Source organism: Centruroides vittatus, unplaced genomic scaffold, assembly GCF_030686945.1.
Source record: "Centruroides vittatus isolate TY-2023 unplaced genomic scaffold, ASM3068694v2 contig_1110, whole genome shotgun sequence".
Lineage (NCBI taxonomy): Eukaryota > Metazoa > Arthropoda > Arachnida > Scorpiones > Buthidae > Centruroides > Centruroides vittatus.
In genome coordinates this window covers 538,812-549,217 of record NW_027120712.1, presented here as the reverse complement: position 1 = coordinate 549,217, position 10,406 = coordinate 538,812, and the positions used below count along the sequence as shown (strand labels likewise).

The window sequence follows — 10,406 nt, the reverse complement described above, 5'->3', positions numbered from 1 at the left end:
TATTGCAACATGCAAGAGAAATTTAAAGCGAAACGTTTTATACTTCAGAAGTCAAATAGCCATAATAGAAGAAATAAGCACAAATGACAGTGGAGATTTGGACAGCTGGATATCTGCTTTAGTCCCCTTTCTGTGTCGAGACGGACCAGACCTTAACTTTTAATGCACAGGAATTATCTTCTCGCCGTCTAAATGTGCTTTTACCTAATTTCGGTTACAGAATGGGATGTTTGGGAAGTCAATAAGTATCTGTATCACGATCGTCTTTAGACGAGGTAAACGGAGCAATTTGTTTTCCTTTAGGATCGAGTAAAAACTTCCACGAATTATAATCATAGATGACTGTGATGCCTTCTTGCATTCTATCATCTATTTGTGAAAACCCGCTAAAAAATTAGATAATGTAATAAAAATTTCTTGATGTAATTATTTGTCTCCAAGCCTTGTCCTCCCGTGGAAAATTCTGCCAACGTCCATTATCTGTACTATGCTTTAGATTGACATTATAATATCTATATATCCTATAGGAATAAATATTTAAAACACAAAGATGTTATGGTATTCTAATTTTACGTACCTTTTCCTTCTTACAATATGTTAAAATGTTTCGTGAAAACAATATTTATATATATGTTACACCATATACTTAGCCCAGAATTCAACCGTGCAGAAAAATTGTATTACTATTATTAAGTGATTATTTTTGTTTTATCATCAAATATAATTGACGTTATTTCGCAATATATTTAATTTTTTATATAAGAGGACAAGAGTAAAGCCCCTTTCTCCTTTACCCTTTTTACCCTCTTAATCGAAAATAAATAATTGGAAAAGGTTTTCCCTTTACTTGTGAAAATACATACGAACAGAAAGTAAAAGCAGAGAACACTAGCATTATTTATAATCGCTTAGTTATTGATCAATTTTAAATTAGCCTTAATTTAGCTTTGATGAAATTATTATGAGTCATCAGTATCACGTTGCATGCCATTAAAATTGACAGAATGCCGAGTTCGGTATGAAGACGTCAAACGAAGATTACACAATGAGCCACTTATAAAAGAATATCAAAGACAGAAACTTTTTCATATTCTTTTTTAAAAGCGCATTTTTTTATACAAAAAGTTTCACCTCTCGTTGATCTACTAGCCCGTAACAAAAAAGTTAATTTGATATTGTTATTATGCAGTTATTAATTTGTTGCGATACACAACAACAGCGGATAACGAAGCGAAATTCGTTTATTTTTCACCTTTAACATCGTCGATTCAATTTCATATAAAAAATATAATACTCGAATTTCGTCAACCTATTCCTTCAACACGTAAGGCAACACAGGAACATCATATTATTTACTCATAAATAGTTGATTGGATATAAAACCACTAAATATTGTAGCTGGTTTCGGGCCCTGACCAATTGCAGGCACGTGACGTTTACCGAATTTACTGTCCGCGTCTAACATCTAAACACAACAGTCACCTTACAATAGGAAATCTCTCCCTGCAGATACACTCCTTCGCAGATTGCACTCGTCTTACGTTACGCTACCTCACACAACAACACTTTATTCACTTAAAAATCGCCAAATATAAAACAGTAGTAAAAGTAGACCAAGTATAAAAGTCCCGAACATAAAGTCAGAGAAAGTCAACCGCGGATCAAATTTGTTCCTGTTTCAATTCTATATAAAGAGCTGTAATTCGACTGTAATTCGCAATACTAAATTGTTTCACCCAGAATCTCCCGCTGAAGAGGGAACGTTAGAAGAATTCTTTTACAATCTATCAAGGGAAGGCATTGCTACAGCCCTCAACTACAAGAAATGCATTCACAATTTCGAAATCTCTACTTTCTCTTAAAAAGTATTTCGTCATGCTTATCAAGGGAAATTGTAATATATATATATTCAGTACAGCAAGAAGAAAAAATACACCTTAAACATAAAGTTACTGTATATATATGTTTAAAGCTTGTACGTTTAAATTATATTTTAAGCTCAAAAAATGAATTATAATTTATTATTTTTATAGTAATTTTTATTTACCATTGAAAACTATAATACTATTATAGAATGACTTTAGATAATTTTTGTGAAAAAGCCGATTTAATAATTCATTCACAAACTTTCATTCAAAAGATTTAATTTATTAAATACATCTTTTTAACATTAAAACATCACATATTTATTATTCAGTTAAAGATTCGGGAAGCAACTGAACAAAATAAATCAAACAAATGTCGATAAAATTCACAAATTTCGCTCAATGTAATTATTTTGGTTTGTAAGGTCCAATAATCTTGCGAAGTTCATCCAATTCGGGAATTCGTTCCCATTTTTGATTGATCGTAATCAGCTGGAAAATATATGTATATGTGCTTAGTTAAAATTTATATTTAAATTTCACTCAGAATTTATTCTTCAGATCGTTTCAAAAAGTCATTTTGTTCATAATATCTGTTGAATAATAATACAATTAAGACATTTTTAATTTAAGTGCGTCTACACTTTTTTCATTCGTATTATTTTTTCAAGAGGAAAATTATTGATCTTACACAATTCTAATTATCGCTTTAATCTACTTTACACTTTGAAAGTGGTATTTAAAAATAAAAAAAATTGTAATAGAAAATTCATATTAAATATAAAGTAGCTATTATACAGGAAACGTCGAAGGAAAAATGCAGAACGGTCAACTTTTAGATTAATTTCAATATTTAAATAGTGAAGAATCCGGAAAAGGGCCTATTGTTCTATTTTTTAAAAAATAGATTATTTCTATAACAGAGCTTTTCTAAATAAACTGCACTTCATATAGTTAATAAATCAAACTTTTTAAAACGAATAAAAATCCATATTAAAATCCTACCTTCTGTGGTTTCTCGGGATCCACCAATTCCCATCTCGGACAGCCTCCTTTTACAAATCTGTAATTTTATATTAGAATAAATTTGTTATTTAATTTATAATCTTATACATTTCTAATTAAAAATATCAAAAGTAAATATGAAATGAGACATAAAAAAAAACATTTTTAGTGTAATAAACGTTTTGTGTATTAAAAGAAAAACGTTCAATTCATTTAAAGTAAAAACATGTTCAAAGGAATTTTACATTTTATGAATCGTCACGTACAGTACCTTGCATCCAAGTTGTAAAATAAATGATATATAACAGAAGAGACCATTCCTGCCGCAGCGCCTGCCGTAATAAAAACTAATGGAACGAGCTGTAAAAAATCAAAAAGTCATTCACGTTTCCTTTTATTTAAGCAATTTATGATAAATATTTCAATAATAAATCATACAGAAATAAATGAAAATATACAGCACTAAAGAGTTACTACGATACGATTTATAAGATAATTGTTTTTTACCAGTTTGTATTATAAAAATAAAAAATATTAACGTCGTTTATTTATTTTAAAAAATCCCAAATACAATTCATCGATAAAAGAAAACATCATCGATGACTTCTAAAGTTACTAAAATTATTTCTATGACTGCATTGTGAAAACCACGGATTAATATACTCAATAAATAAATATTTATGTGTTCGTCATAATTTAACGATATTTTACATATAACTTTCATACATTCTAACTCAAGTAAAAAAGTATTCATTCCAATTCACTCGTTTTCTTTTTACTTCGATCATTTAAAAGAGGTTTAGGAATAAGTCTAGAATATCGAGTTTAATAACTATTTTAAGTTGTAGCTAGTAACATTTTTCGGGATTTCAATTATCTTATAAATAAACTGAAATACATACCTCCGGATGTGTTCTCATTGTGCGCAGAGAAAATAACTTTCTGAAACTGTCCATTAAGGGATCCCGCCCGGGACAGGTACCACGAAACTTTTCAAAGCCCATTTCAACTTTATTCTATAATTTAAAAGAGTATTGAATATTAATTTATCGTCAACAAAACATTTCTTATTTAAATTGCTTATGTCTAATATATTTCAATTATCTACATAAATTTTAAAATTAAACTTTTTCTTACGTATAAAGCCTACCGCGCACTAAATTCAACGTTTATTTACGAATCCGAACTATGTAAACTGTCGCTATTCAGAGGGAAAGTACAGGAAAGTCTATTGTCAAAAACACTTTAATTTCGAGTTAGCTAGGTACTGTTCACAACAGTTATGATACGCGATCCGCGTTACAAATCGTACTGCAGCAAAAAACGTGAAACTCGGATTCAGAAACTAATTCAGAAACTCGCCATGCCTTAGCCTATCTTAAAATTATGAAAGCAGACATAAGAGATATATAGAAGAAACTAAGTGAATTGATACCTCTTGTCTCAAAATGGTGAGTCTTCGTTGGCGATCTTCTCGTCGAACGTAGTCCTACACACGAATAGTTTTCAATAAGTGGCTCGTATTTACCGGTCCACCGGTATATATCCTTCTGTCCAGCTTCCCCCGCTGGGTTTATTGTCCCTCTAGGCAACATATCGCCAATACAAAAGCCATTAGGGAAGACACGAAAGAGTACCACAGAACATTCTAGAAATGTATATGAACAACGAACAATGGTTGCGTTAACTGAAAAAGCCTCTTTGTTAAAAGACAGTTAAGCTATTTCGCTTTAAGTTCAGTTAGCAGCCGTAGCGCTAAATGGTTAGCAGGGAGGTTCACAAGCGCCGAAGACAAGTTTGGATGGCTGCCACCGTAAATTATACGCATATTACGTACTATGTGTCCAATGTAGCTTGTCACATACGAAATTCCATTTTAAACTGGTTATCGGAAATATTAGAAACGCAGTTTTTCGCATAATCGGGCATTAATATATTCCGATTTATTAGTAAAGGCGCATGTTCTATTGTTGTTGTTTACAGTTTTACGCAATTTCGTATTTTCGTAATCGACTGACTGCCTACGATATTTTACAGTCTGGGCGACAATTATGCATCGTTTTTGACTAAATATTTTACTCGTTTAAACAACGTATACACAACAATAACCAGTAACTGAAATGTACAAGTGTTTCCCACTAAAAGCGGAAATTGCTTACAGCGCCTCCGGCGGCTTAACTAAAGTAGCTTTACGCTCCATTATCTTTAAAATCGAAAACAAAAGATTTCATTAATCATTCAATATGCCACTTTGAAATCTGATTGAATGCTGAAATGTCGTTGTTATAATTTTTTAAATAAATGAATATTTATAAAAACACTATAGAATAGTTTTGAAACATTTTAAATTATATTATAATTGAAAATATTTTAAAATAACTATTATTATTATTAACGCTAAAATTCCCGAAAATATCTGCCAATATTAGAACATTGCTTTTAACATATAATACAGAATATTCCTCGTGTTTCTGAATTTATCCCATTTTGACATTCTTGGTTGTGATCCTTATTTCAGCGGCGCACTCAATATTTTATCCTGGTGAGTCGAGTTCAATGGACAAAATATTCTTTAATGCGAATTCAATAAAATTATCAACTTACTTGACAGCCAATTAATACCTAATATAGAAATTGAACACACGACACAATATAAATAAATAAATAAATAATTTAATAAGGAAATGACTTCTGGAAAATTCACTAGTGTTTCTTTTTCTTTTACTTCGTAAAGATGTCGGGGTCCCTTTGCCCGTCCTTGTTCTCCACGGGATTAGTCATGCTGAAGTTATATTTCTACGAAGCAATTAGTTTTAGCGATTCCAATTCTTTTCGAATCTTTTTTCAGCTTAAGTATTGTAATTGTAACATCCTGGCTTAATCGCTAATATCGTCAGCTGTACTTAATTAAACCGACAATAAATGTCGCTTTAAGACGCTTCTGAAAGGAATGTGGCAGAGGTTGCAGCGATATCGCAATACACTTTTAATATGAGAAAACTAATTATTAATTTTATATTAATGGCTCCACCATACACAAACGTCACTTTATAAGACAAAGCTGTTTCCACGGAGATTCCTTTCTTCGTATTGAAAGTTAGTTTCCGGTGGCAATTTGCGCAGAGTCGGATTTACATTTTACATTTTACGTTTACCAAAGAATTACAAGACCTTCGCCAATAGGTATAGCCTTGGAAAAGGAAATATGAAGGGTTATAACAGAAGTGAGAAGAATGAAGAAAAGAAAAAGAATGACAGGAAAGTGTGAAACGTGAGGCTTCAGAGCACCCAGCCGATTGCCAATTATTTAAAACATTATATTTAATAAATGTTTTATCTTTATACAGGTTATGTAACATTGTGACAAGAATTCTTCTGTGTATTTACTAACGTATAGAAGTAATTGATAACAAGGAAATTGTAAAGTATATATTATTGTCGGGAAAAAATGATTATAAATTTAATTTTTTTGTAAATTTATTTTAGCACCATGTTTTTGTATATCCGCCGAGGAGGGACCAGAAGGTCCGAAATACAAAGAAAGTGTGTAAAGTGTGTACCGGTATAATACAAGTTGATCGATAAAGATTGTTTGTTTTCTCCGAATAAAGTTTTCCTCTATTGCTAAAGCCAAAACAACATTGCAATACGTCCTATTAATAGGCTAAGCCCTAGGAGACAAAATATATAATAAACAGAAAATAAGGACATAGAGGCATATTAATTAATGCGTATTAATTTTCTCCCGTGCAGTTGGCAACAATTCTCTGTAGTCTTAATAGAAGAGAAGGTTAAAATGGTGTCCGGTAGACTCAATCGTCGATTTGGAGACGCCGAAAGTCCTATCAATTATATTCAAATAGACGGATTGGTAAATTTTTCTTAAAATGTTAGATTGTAATTATTATATATTTAATTATTTATTTATAAGAAAATATGGTTATTTACAGTTTATATATTTACAGTTTAATATATTTTTCAATTACGTGTATCTATTTCAGGCAAGCATATTGTCTCGATTATTGTTATAATTGAGGAATATAATTGATGTGTACATTCTCGTTACATAAATTATTATCTGTACATTTACCTTTACCTTAAATTTAGATTAATATGTTTTAAAATATAATTTTAATGATCAGTTTGCAAGTGTATATATTCCAGTGGCGTGCCGTCATTGGAAGCGGTGGAAGCGCCGCATCCACCTTCCAATGACCTTCCCTTGTATTTTCTAAAATATAAATTTTCATATTTTAACGTACTTTGAATTAATTAAAATTAATATTTTATTATAACTGCATTATGTATCATTAAAAAATTCTATACTACATGTGAAAAAAAACAATAAGATTGCTATTGTATATTCGAATGTCAGTGGCGGAGTAGAAGGGCATACGAGACAGCTTTCACGGCGAGAATAACGGAATGGTGTAAAGCAGCCAGAAGGCATTGGCGCATGCGCTTTACAGAGCACCAACTCAGCCGGTTTAGCTGGTGGAAGCTACACACGTGTAACGCTTCCAACCATTTTATCCCTTAGCCACTGGCAGGGAGCTATCTGATTAAATGAATTGTTTAAGATTTAAAAAGTAAAGAGTATTTAATGTTATTTTGGGGATACTATAGATAACCACCTATGGAATTTCGGGTCTTTGAGTACATATCTGAACTCAGGAGACCGAGACGAGTTCAACGATACCCTACTTTTGGACCGGAGACGAAAAATAATAAAGTTATCATACTTTTTCCAGCGATCGCGCGATGATAGGGAGTCGCGTCGCTCTCCCCGCTAAGTCGGCCTCGCTATCGCGATCGGGAGTCGCGTCGCTTGCCGTTAAAATTGCCTTTAGTAGACGTTTTCCCCCTTTTTTTACTTTGTTCAAGAACTACCGTGAATCAATAACTAGTGACGTTTAGCACATGGCAGCCTGCTGGCGGATCCTCTCCGGGAGGTCAGTCGGGAGCACGAACAGTGGGAACGGTTATGTTCGCTGCCATAAGTAGCATTATCCGAAATGGCAATCGCGCGATAATCGGAAGTCGCGTCGCTCTCTCCGCTCTCGTATCGCGTGTTTAACCCTACTGGAGATGACCGTAGTCCGACGTCACGGTTTGCAGACTTTACCGCAAGATGGCAGTACTAGCAACTATGGTGCCGTCTTTATGAGAGCATTAAAAAAGCATGGTAACTTAAAAAGTAAGATAACTTTTTTACTTTTCGTCTCCGGTCCAAAAGTAGGGTACCGTTGAACTCGTCTCGGTCCCCTGAGTTCAAATATATAATCAAAGTCCTGAAATTCCATAGATGGTAATCTATAGTACACCCGTTATTTTTATGTACGTTTTTTTGCAAAGTTATATTTAATTACAGTATAAAAGAAAATTAAAAGAAAATTATAATTATATTGACAGATTTTCAGACAAAATCTTTAGAATTTTTATCACTTTTAGATGTTTTTCATAATATTAAAATTATTATACACTACATGGTACAAATATTCTTCAATTGTATGACTATACTTTTAAAGAAAATTATAATATCGACAAGTAACTCTTAAACATAAAACATATTATAATTAATGTCGATCCAAACGAAGACGTACTAAAAGAATTATACGATTTAATATCATTAATTTTTACGGCACCATCTACTAGTGGGTCTGCTGAGCGCAGCTTTTTGACCACGGAGCGAATTCGTACATTGGCCAGGAACACTCCGTCGGGGGAGAAATTGTCGTCGCTAGCGTTGCTTTCGATAGAAAAAGTGCTTTTAAACACGTTGATGGAGTCGATGACCAGCGACTTTTATGATAAAGTAATTAACGACTTGGCGGAAAAAAATTGCCGAATAGAATTAGTTTATTAAAAATTAAAAAATCAAGTTTTTCTATCATTGTTTGTATCATATCAATTTGTATTATGTATGTATTATTTGTATTTTAAAACTAAAATACATAAATTGTTTATTTTTGTCATTTCCAGTATTTGTTTAAAACTTTTATGGAAATGTTATGTACCGGACAGGTGTGACCCGTCACGAAAGACGCGAAAAAACGGTTAATTTAGAGAAAATTTATTAGTTTAAAAAAACATAGGTAAAAGTCGTTTATAGTCGGACACCCATTGTTTATATCAAACTGCCAGGCAGAAACCGTAAATCGCGGAAAAAAGTCGACCTATGATCAGTAAAAGATCGAAATCGTCTTCGCTTTTGACTTTTCTCACTCTCCAAGTAAGAGTCTCGTTACGTTTAGTAACCAGGAACCAACCACTCGGGAAGCGTGATTGAGAGAGAACGAACAATCAAAATGGATGAAAGAAAGAACGGAGATTGATATAATCTCTGACAATCGAGGACACCTGGCACTCGGTTAACGTTCCGAATAACCAAAACGCCGTGTGTTAACGCGCAAAAAAAAAACAGTTTCTCGTCTACTGTGCCAACCTGAAACCCGTGCCACTTCGGACTTGGACTGTGTCCCCGACTCCAACGGACGAAGTCTCCCCGTGCCTTACAGACTTATCAACGCCACTGTTCCGGGCCATCTTCGATCGACCATCGAAGAACCACATCGACGCTCAGAACGTCCGAACGGCTGAATGTCCTAAAGCAAACTATTTTGTACATAGTATATGTTTATTTTATGTTAAAATAAACGGTTTTTGTCAGATGCTTGTCGTCTTTGTCTCTACAGCCACCACCTATGTACGAATGGACCCTAGATCATTACTGACGCGCAATTAACTGATTGCCCCTGAAAGTCGGCTTCTTACAGAAACATAGCTTCCCTATCATCAAATGTCACGGCACGCCATGATATATTCCTTTTCCCTTTATAAGTGGCCATCTCTTGGTACAATTGCAGATGTGTAAGACACCGTTGGGATCTTAACCGAGCTGTAGAGCATGCCCATTGGAGCAAAAAAGTCTACGGAACCGTACCACTCTGTGACCCTTTGCGAGATGTAGCCCCCTGAAATTAACTTATTTCCGGGTGTGATTGCGTTACGTTTCACGCTTCACTGACTATTGCGTTTAACTATTCTGTCCAGGTGACTATACCAGCTTTCGGTAGTCCCCTTGACTGTTCGTGGATTACTTGGACGTTATCAGCCGATTGCAGAGACAACGTTTAGACGCCGACAGCGGTTTAGAGATCGGGTAGACTGAGTTCAGAAAAATTTCATTGCAAGACAGCGTTTCTGTTACAGTGAAACCTTTCTTAACGAGCGTTTCGCATAACGAGCAAAATAAATTGTGAAAAAATTATTTGCTTAACAAGCGAATTTTCGCATAACGAGTGGCTAGGACAGCATACGAGGACGCACAACGAGTAGCTAGTGGCATGCGCAATATCCAAGACAGGAGAAGTCCTGGATATTGCGCATGCTCCATCTAGCACTCGTTCAGCTAGCATCTTAGTGTTGCTTGTGATCACACATTTTTTCCAAACTTTTTCCAACATATTACATATAAACATCAACAACCATAGCCCGTTATATAATAAACACGCCAAACGATATGCCAAATTCTTG

At 33.7% G+C, this 10,406-nt stretch overlaps 1 long non-coding RNA gene across 1 annotated transcript; it reads right to left on the bottom strand.

The window, feature by feature from the left end:
• Positions 1-2,253: 2,253 nt before the first annotated feature.
• On the bottom strand, positions 2,254-3,191 carry LOC136976261 (uncharacterized). Its single transcript, XR_010880904.1, has 3 exons — positions 3,142-3,191; positions 2,871-2,928; positions 2,254-2,357 (listed from the first exon to the last, which is right to left on the bottom strand). It is a non-coding gene; the product is annotated as an uncharacterized lncRNA (long non-coding RNA).
• Positions 3,192-10,406: the final 7,215 nt, after the last annotated feature.